Below are 11,531 nucleotides of genomic sequence, written 5' to 3' on the forward strand. Positions count from 1 at the left end.
ATGACCAAAGAATGTGAGCTCAGATCTATAGGGATGCAGAGGTCACATAGGCTTCTAAGCTGAATATGGGCCCCAGATCAGATCAATCGATGGGGTTTACAGTCAACAATATTTATACACCTTTCCCATATTTGGGAGCTACTTTCTTCACTGATCCAAATTTTTTGATGATTTCTTCTCAATCCCTTCTATAGCAGCTACCTCTTTCTCCCTTGTTCTACTAATTCCAAAGTCAGTTTGTTTTTCTACATCTTCTCCTAGGAACTTGCCACTCTGATATTTAGTTGATAGGTTATAGAATGACCTCACCCCTCTTATGACTAACCAGAGAGGTCAATGAATAGGCCATGTTTTTAAATTTTCTCTATATGTTTGTGAAGGTATATATATATATATATATATATATATATATATATATATATATTTTTTTTTTTTTTTTTTACTACCAGTAAGACTTTTAGTGTAAGAAATGAGAGGTTAACAAAACCATTGGAAAGTATGAGAAGTACGAAGCAAGTAAATGGAAACTCAAGGATAGTAGAGAGGTTGCTTCCAATGGTTTAGTTGCCATTGCACTAAAGTAAATGAATCTCAGCATTGTATCCAAATCCAGTGGTGAGATCCCAGGTCATTAAATTATGGAAACCCACAAACATACTTGCAAATGTCACTTGAGAATTATCTTTTTTTTTGAGAAAGACAGAGAGAGAGAGAGAGAGAGAGAGAGAGAGAGAGGAATCACTAGAACATCCCTTTGGAACATGCAGTGTCAGGGATTGAATTTGCTACTTCATACTTTAGAATGCAGCACCCCATTACTGTGCTACCTACTAGGCTGAGAATTATCTTTTTTTTTTTTTGCCCTCAGGGTTATTGCTGGGGCTTGGTGCCTATACTATGAATCTACTGCTTCTGGTGGCTATTTTTTTCCAATTTTTTTTAATAGTACATAGAAAAATTGAGAGGGGAGGGATAACAGAGAGAGACAGAAAGACCCCTGCAGACCTACTTCACCATTTTTGAAGTGTCCTCCCTGAAAGTGGGGAGCCAGAGGCTGGAACCAGGATCCTTGAGCAGGTCCTTATGCTTCATACTATATGCCCTTATCCAGTGTGCTACTGCCTGGCCCCCTTGAAAATTAATCTTTTCAATTGTCCTAAAACCAAAGATACTTCACAGGATATCTCTAAAATCTTCTTGGTATAAAATACTTGAAAGTGAAATTGTTAAAATTTATGCACATAGGAGAAAACTTTGAAAGTCTGAAATATTATGTGTATCAACAAATAATACTAGACATATTTCAACCAATTAAATTACAGTTTCCAGTATAAACAATGAATTCTCTAGATATGCACTTATAAAATGTATCTTTTGAATAAATTTTACATATTTTATAACCACTAAATTATATTCAAAGCATGCTTTAATGGCACTGCAATTTTTACAAGATAAACCATTTTTAGTTGTTTAAAAGGTACTATAAGAAAACTTCAAAGTAAACATTAGGTAATTATTAAAATTGGTTTTTACTTGACAGGAGCCCCAATAATATTCTCTAAGTTACTGGTTGTAGAGTCTTATACTTTCTTAATAAAAGTAATTGAATTGACTCTACTATGCTTTCTTGTGAACCTTCTGTTTTGTTAGATATTGGAGTAAATATAATTTTATAGCAAGTTTTCTTTATGCAGAATCAGTGCTATGTGAGGTAATATATATGGTGAGCTAATATACTCTAAGTTATATCAAATACAAGTATATGTTTACTACTTTGCTATTGAAGTGAATTAATTATTTATGAATGCAATGACTTGGACATATGTATATATATATATATATATATATTATTTTTGAGAGAGAAGGAAGACAGAAAAGGGTAAATCTGTGATTGTGTTCACATAAAACTCAAGAAAAGATTAATATAATCTACTTTGACAGGAAACAGATGAGTGGTTGATAAGGACTAGGGATGGAGAGAGGATTGACTGTGAAGGTATGTGGAATGATTTTTTGATGTGATGGAAATATTCTATTTTTTTGGTTTAACTGATGGTTTACTAGTTGTATAAATTTATCAAGTATCATAGAAATGTACACCTCAGTGGGGGCACTTTTTATAAATTATGCTTCCGTGAAGTATATTGCAATAAGCAAAAAAGCAAAGGAAAACAACAGATATCCTGGCAGGTTGGTATGAGTTGGCAAAAGTCCGCTTTATGGAGAAGGGGAGTTGCATAAAACTGAAAGGTCAAAGTCATCAGGGACAGGAGGCAAGATTATGCAGTTTTTCAGGGGGAACCTTCTGTTTGGAAATGCTTCTAAGGGTAAGAAATTTATCATGGTGATGATTATCCTCAAATCTTCTGGAAGAAGCAAATCGAGAAATAAATGAAAGAAGGACAGGTGAGGCAAGATCTTTCCTTTTATAAATGAGCACATTTACCCACAATCTTAGGAGCAATTGAACTTGGGCAGGAACACAAATTTCTTTGAATCCTGCTGTGGCTGCCTCATCCTATTTATCATACCTACCTCACTTTCAGGAGTCAAAGTATAATGAGTAGCAGAAATAAAAATCGACTTTGGGGTCCCCTGGATAAGGATAAGAATATTAGCCTTGGTGTGTATTGGTTTTATGACCTTTGCCGGGTTACTTTATTTGATTCAGTTTGTGCATAATGATGATGGTAAATGAGAAGTATTCATGTAATAAATGAAGTAGCATATATCAGGCACCTAAAGCAGTGGTTGACATTAATAGCCTAAGTAATGGGTATTAATTCACAGTAGGTATTACTAAGCTGTGGTAATAGACACCAAATTTCATGGCTCTATTCTACTTAATTAAAACTCTCTATCATTTATGTTTTGTAAGGAAACTTATAAATCAAACAGGCTGTACCATGCCTCTCATCCTAGCTGCTCTTATGAGCTACCGAAACATTATTTCTATGCCACCTCTTTCTTGTATAACCCTTACAGTGTTTTCAGGCAGAATAATCAGGTATGAAGTATAATTTCCTGAGCACAGTTGTAGTAGGACTAACATCAACTCGTCAGTGATGTTGTGTCTTGTTCCTCAGAACTTGTGACTCAACTGCAGATGTTATTAGTCTCAGAACCTCAAGGTGGCAAGATTAGCCAGGATCATCTAGGTGAATTCAATGCAATCATAAGCATTCATATAAAAGGATGGCAGTTGGCCCCAGGAATAATAAGGAGGTTCTTCTGGAGGTGAGAGAGAGCCTGGAGTTCTGGGAAAAATAAATAATGAATGCAAGCATTTTCTATCAATACTTTCTTTTCCTTTCATTGATAATTACTTTATGTGTGAGAGAAAGACCAGTGCACCAACCTGCACTGGCATATGCAGTGCCAGTAACTAAACTTGCAGCCTCAGTCATGGGACAGCTTAACTTCATCCATGATCCACCTCCTAAGCTGCTTTCGTTTATATCTAGAAGCTGAAAAATACAAAGCTTCAGGTCTCTACAAACACCTGCTATCTTTATTTAGACTTCTGATGTTGACAGTAAGATGATGGACTTCTGCTGTTTTGATATATTTGTGTGAAACTATATTTATAAATAAGCATCTGTAAATATTTATATGTGTTGCCACATCTGTGAGTCACTAACTCAAGCATTGTTAGATAACTACTAAGTGAAAATTCTCAAGTTTTCTCTGTAGAAGTCTCTGGTTGACTGTAGTGGTATGCTCAGGTGACTCTAGGGACTTCTGCAAAGAGAATTGTAGTTTTATTAAGAATGCTCACTATTTTGGTCCCTGAAATTTAGATTTACTAAAAATTCTGTAACCATATAAATTCTACCACCAACCCAGCCTATGGTTTGAGGTGGGGGGAGGGACCTCCTTAACTATCAGACTACTGGCATATAGCAACCAAATAGACTTTAGCTATTCATTAATTAAATATGTTCTGTTGATTCCAAAGGTCTAGCCAAAGAATGAGCTAGCCAAAGAATGACCTGGAACAAACTAATTATTGCTAATGGGATAGATATATTTCTGCATTATAAACTGTAGGTAGAAATAGAGAGGAAGGAAATTTACTTTTTTACTATACTCCCATGAGCCGTATACACATAAAGGGCATAAAGGATTTAAGGAGAGTGTGGAATTTTTTTTTATGTTTCGATAAGTTAGATAAAAATAACGTAATATTCTTGGATATAAAAATTCTACAATACTCTTGGATATAAACATTATTAACAGTGATAACTACCTTATAAAAATAACTACTCAATGGATTTTAGTGTGTAGTTTTTGCGGTTGTTTAAAGCATGTGAGAAACCAAGCTGAAAGTTTTCTTGACTAATCATTTTGAGGGTATTGCTGTAAGTCAAACCACGTTAGTGATAGTCAAGTTTGAGAACTGCTCTCTGCCTGCCCTAATCCAGCTTTCTAACCCTATTCACAACTTTATTGACACCATCTTCTCAGATAATAATTTTAGACCACCTCCATGTTAGCTATCAAGTTCTAGCAAAAATTACTAAAGTCATAGGCCCTTAGGAATATACCTAACATAGACTTTTTAGTTTCTTTCCACCCTAAAATCTCTGTTCTTACTGCTCTATTGCTACTTTTGGGCTCTTGTTAATTAAACATTTTGCTCTGCTTTATATCTTACTGCCTTTCAGCTGATGCTACAAATGCTGTCATGATTCCATCCTGACTTCTCTGGGCTGACAATCTCACCAATGTGTTCAGGAACCTCACCTCTTCAGAGCCCTACCCTACTAGGTAAAGATAGAAACAGACCAAAGGTATGGATTAACCGGTTAATGTTCATGTCCAGTGGAGAAACAATTACAGAGGCCAGAACTCTCGCTTTCTTTACCAGAAAAAGAATTTTGAGCCATACTTCATCAGGACCTGGAGAGAGAAGAGAAAAATGGAAGGACATTCAGAAATAGTAATGGGTGTAATTGTGACCTGGAAAGGAAAAGCAGGCAGATCCATAGTAAAACTTGAGCAAGGATGTATAAACATGGATAAATAGCTATAGAAATAATAGTCAACTCATATTTGTGACCTTGTGAAAACTATTGCAGTTTCCAATGGAGGGTATGGGGACACAGAACTCTGGCACAGACTGAGTCTTTTTAATACACAGGCTGAGTCTTTGATATGTTGACTCTCTCAAAAGTTTAGACCAGGGAGAATAGAAGCAATCAGTAGCACAGCTATATACAAGATGCTGGGTATTATACCCCAAACCCTAACAAAGGGACTTTCCAAAGTTAACCCAATCACCAAATAATGTGATGATAACAATAACTATCCATCTAACATTTCTTAACCATGGCTACATATTAAGAGAATATTGCTTCAAATCCATTGACAACTGATTCCTACCATCAGGGACTGATTTGGTTGCTTTGTTGTATACCCTAAATGATTAAAATTTACTTTTCTATGGTAGTTGTAATAAGGCCTGTCAATCAGTCAACATTAAAAAATGTTTATTTCAGATAAAATGAGAGACAGAAGGAGAGACATTTTAGTACTGTTTTACCATTCATCCATGGAATTTCCCCTACTGTTGTGTATGGTAAGGTATGTGATCTACGGCTGGGAAGATAGCGTATGGTTATGCAAAAACCTTTCATACATGAGTTTCCAAAGTTGCAGGTTCAATCACATGCTGTGATGAGCTAGAGCTAAGCAGTGCTGTGGGAGAAAGAAGAAGAAGGAGAAGGAAAAGAAGGAGAAACATATGTGCTCTAGTGGATAGTTTATCTCTCCCCTAGCACTCATTTTTACCTATGACCATGATCTTCTCAAAAAAAAAAATAAATAAATAAACAAAGCAATCAAGTGACACCTCCCAAAACTTTTGGCTAGTCAGTCTTCAGGGTCTTCAACATATCTTAATTCCCTTTATGAATGATTAGCACTAGTTCTGTCAATTTCTTTGGTACAAGGAAATTGTTGCCTCAGAAATTGTATAAATATATATTATTACCAAAATATATAATGCTCTTGCCACTTTTTTCCCCCTCTCTCCATGGAAAATATCTTACCAACAGATCTATGTAGTGGGTGTGTGGGAAAGCAGATGATATAGCACTTAATGAGAGAAGCAACATAATGGTAAAATGTTAGTTCTTTATACTCATCAATACTATTTTGTTTTACTATTTCTTTATTTGCAGTGATCTTTAACTTGTATCATTATCTTGTGTTCTGTTAAAAAGATAACTGGCCTGGGGAGTTAGCATAATGGTTAAGCAAAAGACTTGCCTACCTGAGGTTCTGAAGTCCCCGGTTCAATCCCCCACAATTTTCATTCTGTGTGGGCAGCAGAGTGGTGAAAATCTTTAAGAACCTTCAAATTGTCCATTAATCTCAGCTCAAAAAAAATGGCATATACCAAAGTGACATATCTTTGAGAGGTTTGTCCTTTACTATAGATCCCTTGAACCAAGACAGGGAATATAGGGAAACATATAAAATTAGAGACATTAATGGGATGCAGTGGATCGACCTTCCTGTGGTGCATCCCGTGAGTACCCATTCATTGGGGAAACTGACGATCCTTCCTAGCAGACTGAATCCACATGGATCCCAGTCACTTTCAAAGCCAGCAACAAGCAGACGCTGTTGACTGGCTACAGAAGAAGGGCAAACGCTAGAAGAAGAGACATTAATGAGTACAAAGAGGTAGGAAAGTGCTTTCAGCAGCAAACTTTACTCAGTTAGTCGAGTACCTGAGATTTCCTGTGGTAGAACTTCCCATCCTAGTAGGAGAGCAGGGGTCTTGTATTGTAGGAGCCTCCTTGTTTCCCTATCTCCCTTAAAGTAGATTTTGTAAGCAGAGAGTTAACCCTCTTAAGTGATCAGGAGTCGGGCGGTAGAACAGTGTGTTAAGTGCAGGTGGCACAAAGGGCAAGGGCAGACATAAGGATCCCGGTTTGAGCACCTGGCTCCCCACCTGCAAGGGAGTTGCTTCACAGGCAGTGGTGAAGCAGGTCTGCAGGTGTCTATCTTTCTCCCCACCTCTCTGTCTTCCCCTCCTCTCTCCATTTCTATCTGTCCTATCCAACAATGATAACATCAATAACAACAATAACTACAACAACAAAAAGCAACAAGGACAACAAAAAGGAATAAATAAATAAATAAATATAAAAATCCCTCTTAAATTATCTGAATGGGAATATTATTCAAATGCATAAATGAAACAACTGTGTATGAATATTTTATTGCAAGTCAAGGAATATAAAGCTCAGAAGTTCTCAAAAAGGGTAAATAAGCTTAGCTGGGTAAGTAACTCAGTGGTAAATTGTGTGCTTTGCTTGTATGAGGTTTTTGGCCTGATCCCTGGCACCACAATAAAAAAAAAGTCAAAAGCAAATAGAACACCATAAATGGTGGAGTAGTGCTGATCTCTCTCATAAAAAAAGGAATTCACTTAGAAATAAAAGATGACCGATGAATCTGATTTGATGCTTTGCTTGTGGATAAATAATTTTTACAACACCTTTGTTGGAAAGTGTGTTTTTTCTATTCAGTGCTATTGTCCCTTGTCAAAAATTAGTTGGCTATATATGTGAGTATATTTATGGGTGCACTATTCCTTTCCATTGGTCTATATGTTTGCTTTTATTTCAATAACCACAGCTGTTGATATAACTTTTGTAACAAGTTTTACAATTGGGAAGAATGAGAACATCAACTTTTTTTAGGATTGTTCTGGCTATTTAGAATCACTTGGGACTTCCTATGAATTTTAGGATTTTTCTTTGTTTTGTTTTATTTTCAGCCTAAATCTTACCTGGATTTTGACAGGAATGTATTAAATCTCTTACTTTGGAATAGATTGATAACAATATTCTTCCAGTTTTAAACACCAATCTAATTATTTTTATTATTTCTTATTTTTTTGTAATTCTTTGAACTGTTCTTCATATAAGCCTTTCTGCCCTATTAGTATAATTATTTTTTAGCTTTGTTTAATTGTTAAATTATTTACTATTATTATTATTATTATTAACCAGAACGCCACTCAGCTCTGGCTTGTGGTGGTGCAGGGGATTGAATTTAGGAATAATTAATTTTAAGCATTATTTTTTATATTCTCAGGGGATTTAACTTTCTATCATCATTGTTATGTAAATGACACTAGCATGTCAAAGTTTTTGTTTTGCTAAACTTGACTGAAATTTTACAGAATAATGTGTATAATCCTGTAGGGTTTTTTACTTAAGAAGTTATGGTGGCTATGATCAGAAAATTTTATTCTTTCTAAATTGTATGCCTTTTTATATTTATGTTGTCTATTTCCATTAGATATCTAATACTGCTAAAATAGAAAAGCAGATATTATTGTCTTGTTCTGTAATAAATGTTAAACATTATAATTACTTACTATGTCTCATCATGTAGATAGATGCAAAATATGTTAACAAGAACAGAATGAGTGAAGGGGGAACAAAAGTATATAGTTGTAAGGCTTTTATTCTATGAATGAAGTGTAGAATATGAAAGATACATTATAGTTAAAGACATATATAGTGGTCCAGGACGTGGCACAGTGGATAAAGGATTGGACTTTAAAGCATGAGATCCAGAGTGATGTCTGTTTCTTTCTCTCTTTCTCCTACTATCCCTCTCATCAATAAATAAGTAAAATATTAAAAAGATATATATCAGGGGCTAGATATATATTCTAACGTGTCAGACTTATGGCTTGCAAGGTGTGTGATCCAGGTTCATGTACCAGTACCTTATAGGGAATGTTATGGCTCTTGAGGAAGCATTAGAATATTAGAATCATCAAACAAGTAAACACAATGAAACTCAATGTTAATGTAGATCCTACTAAAATCCTAGGCATAGTTCCTCCTAACTTGAGACCAGACCCCATAAAATCCAATACTCGTTTGGATGCAGCAAATGACACATAAGAGGAAACAACTAAAATCTAAGCTTGTCAGATAGAAGAGCGACTACAAGAGCTGGAAAGGGCAAGAGATTGGCTCACTGAATGGTGGTCTTTTTGGTCATTATCTGGTCACCCTTTCACCTGGGGCCCTAGTCAGGGAATCCTTGGATTTTCCCATAGATACGATGTGCACAGACTTCCAATAGATACCTCTCTCCACCATCACTAGTCACTTTCACCAGGAATATCATCATAAGCTCTTTTGTGGGCTCCAGAACCTTCTTGCCCTCACTATAAAGTAGCAAAGGTAGGGACTACATCACTCTCTGAAGGGAAGCTGGGTCACAAAACTCTGGTGGTGGGATTGGTATGGAATTATAACCTTGTTATCTCACAATTTTGTAAATGAATATTAAATCACTAATAAAAATAGTTTGACAACTTGAAAAAAGAAATAAGTAATGGAAAAACAGCTGTCTGTTGAAAGTATAGGTGGTCAAATTTAAGGATATGTTTTGTGCTTTATCATCAAGCTGTCTTCTGAGCCCCATGCAGGTTAAATTTGTTAGACTGTTATTAATATGGTCTATAATAATTTACTTTCAAATGTAAAACACAATTTATATTCCTAGACATGATACATAGTAGTAATGCAAAATGCTGATTTTTACTTGAAAAAAATGTCATGAAATTTCTGTTATAATACTGTGTTTGTCTATTTTTGGCCTCATATAATATTTTTAATAATCCATATCTTTCACTTGTTTACTACTTCACTTGGAAAACAATATCGACCTATAGTTGTTCGATAGGAATTCTATAAATTACAAATTTTCTGTAATAGTATTGGTCAAGTAGTTAAGTTGTCTTTGCAGGGAATTTTGTCACTGTCATTTCACTGAATGTATAAGCAAAAATGTTTATAATATTTTTTAAAATCCTAATCTTTTAATTCTGCAATAAATAATTGCATTATTATGTCGATATTTTTCTTTGCCTGGTATGACTTGAATTTTATCATATTATATTTTTTTCTTTTAAGAGCTGGCATTGTTTAGGTGTAATGATTTTTGTTTTTTTCCTTCCACTGTTATCTCTATACATTATATACTAAATATATGTGTGTATATACCCAATATATGCCTATATATGGTTTTGGTGCCATACCACTTATTCTTAGATTTTGGGCCTGCATTTGATTTCAGTTATAAGTACTTTCCAACTTTTTTTTGGCCTTTTAGTTCTTGCACTATTTGAACATATTATTTAATTTTCAATAAATTGAGTATTTCTTAGAGATATATTTGATTTTAAAAGAGATATGATATTTGTAATATTATAGTCACAGAACATTATAACTTATTGACTTATGTTAGATACTATGACAATATTTTTCACAAACATGTAGAAGTTATAAAAGGTATTTGGTATATTAAAATAATTGATTTTAAAAATATTTAGCATGACCAGATTTTTCAGTTGAAAGTAAATCAATTATTTCTCTTATAGTAATTTATAAAAGGCTTGTTCTAATCTCTCTCTTTTTTAAAAGATTTTTTAAAAAGAAAGATAGGTGAGAGAGAAAGAACCAGACATATCTCTTTACACATACTGCCAGGAATTGAACTGGGGACCTCTTGCCTGAGATTCCCATACCTTATCCACTGCACCACCTCCAAGATCACTGCTTTTTCTAATGTCAAACTCCAAGAATTATTTCTAATAATTGAAATTTTAAGGTTTGTTAGATTGGATATGCTCTTTTTTATCAGCCAGTATTTTAAGTACACTTGAAGAGAAGGTGTCGGACTCTTGTGAACTGTTGGTGGGAATAGAAATGGGTCTTAACTCTATGGAAAACAGTATGGAGAGTATTCAACCTATTAAAAGTAGATTTACCTTATGATCCACAAACTCTTCTTGTAGGTATCCATGCAAAGAACACAAAGAATCCAAAAAGAAGTGTAAACACCGATTCTTATGACCTTTACATTTTATGCTATGAAGATGGCTGTATAATTCATTCTTAAAGTTAACAATAGTTTATAACTAGACATCTTTAACTTCAGTGTGGACAAAAGCCTAATTAGATTGTCACATATTTTGTCCAGAAAGATATTTCAGTTCTATAACAAAAATGTATAGGTTAAAACCCATGTACTTATTTTCTTATTGTCTTTATAAGCTGAAATATTTAGCCAAAGGGAAAAAAGAATATTGTAAGTTTTCCAGAGTACTGCTCAGCTCTGTTTTGTGGTGGTGCAAGGGATTGTACTTGGGACTTTGGAGCCTCAGGCATTGAGGTTTTCTTTGCATTACAATTATGCTGTCTATCCCTGACATGATTATAAGTATTATCTTCTACTATACAGGTGAAGCTTTGTCTAAACAAGAAATATCTAAAATGTCTTAAGTGTAACCTCAAATAATTTTATTTGGGGGGAGTCAGGTGGTAGCGCAAAGGGTTAAGCACAGGGGCCACAAACACAAGGACTGACATAAAGATCCCAGTTGGAGCCTCTCTTCACAAACAGGTTTGCAGATGTCTGTCTTTCTTTCCTCATTTCTTTTTTTCCCTCCTCTCTCCATTTCTCTCTGTCCTATCCAACAAAGA

This window comes from Erinaceus europaeus, chromosome 2 (genome assembly GCF_950295315.1).
Source record: "Erinaceus europaeus chromosome 2, mEriEur2.1, whole genome shotgun sequence".
In the NCBI taxonomy this organism is placed as follows: Eukaryota; Metazoa; Chordata; class Mammalia; order Eulipotyphla; family Erinaceidae; genus Erinaceus; species Erinaceus europaeus.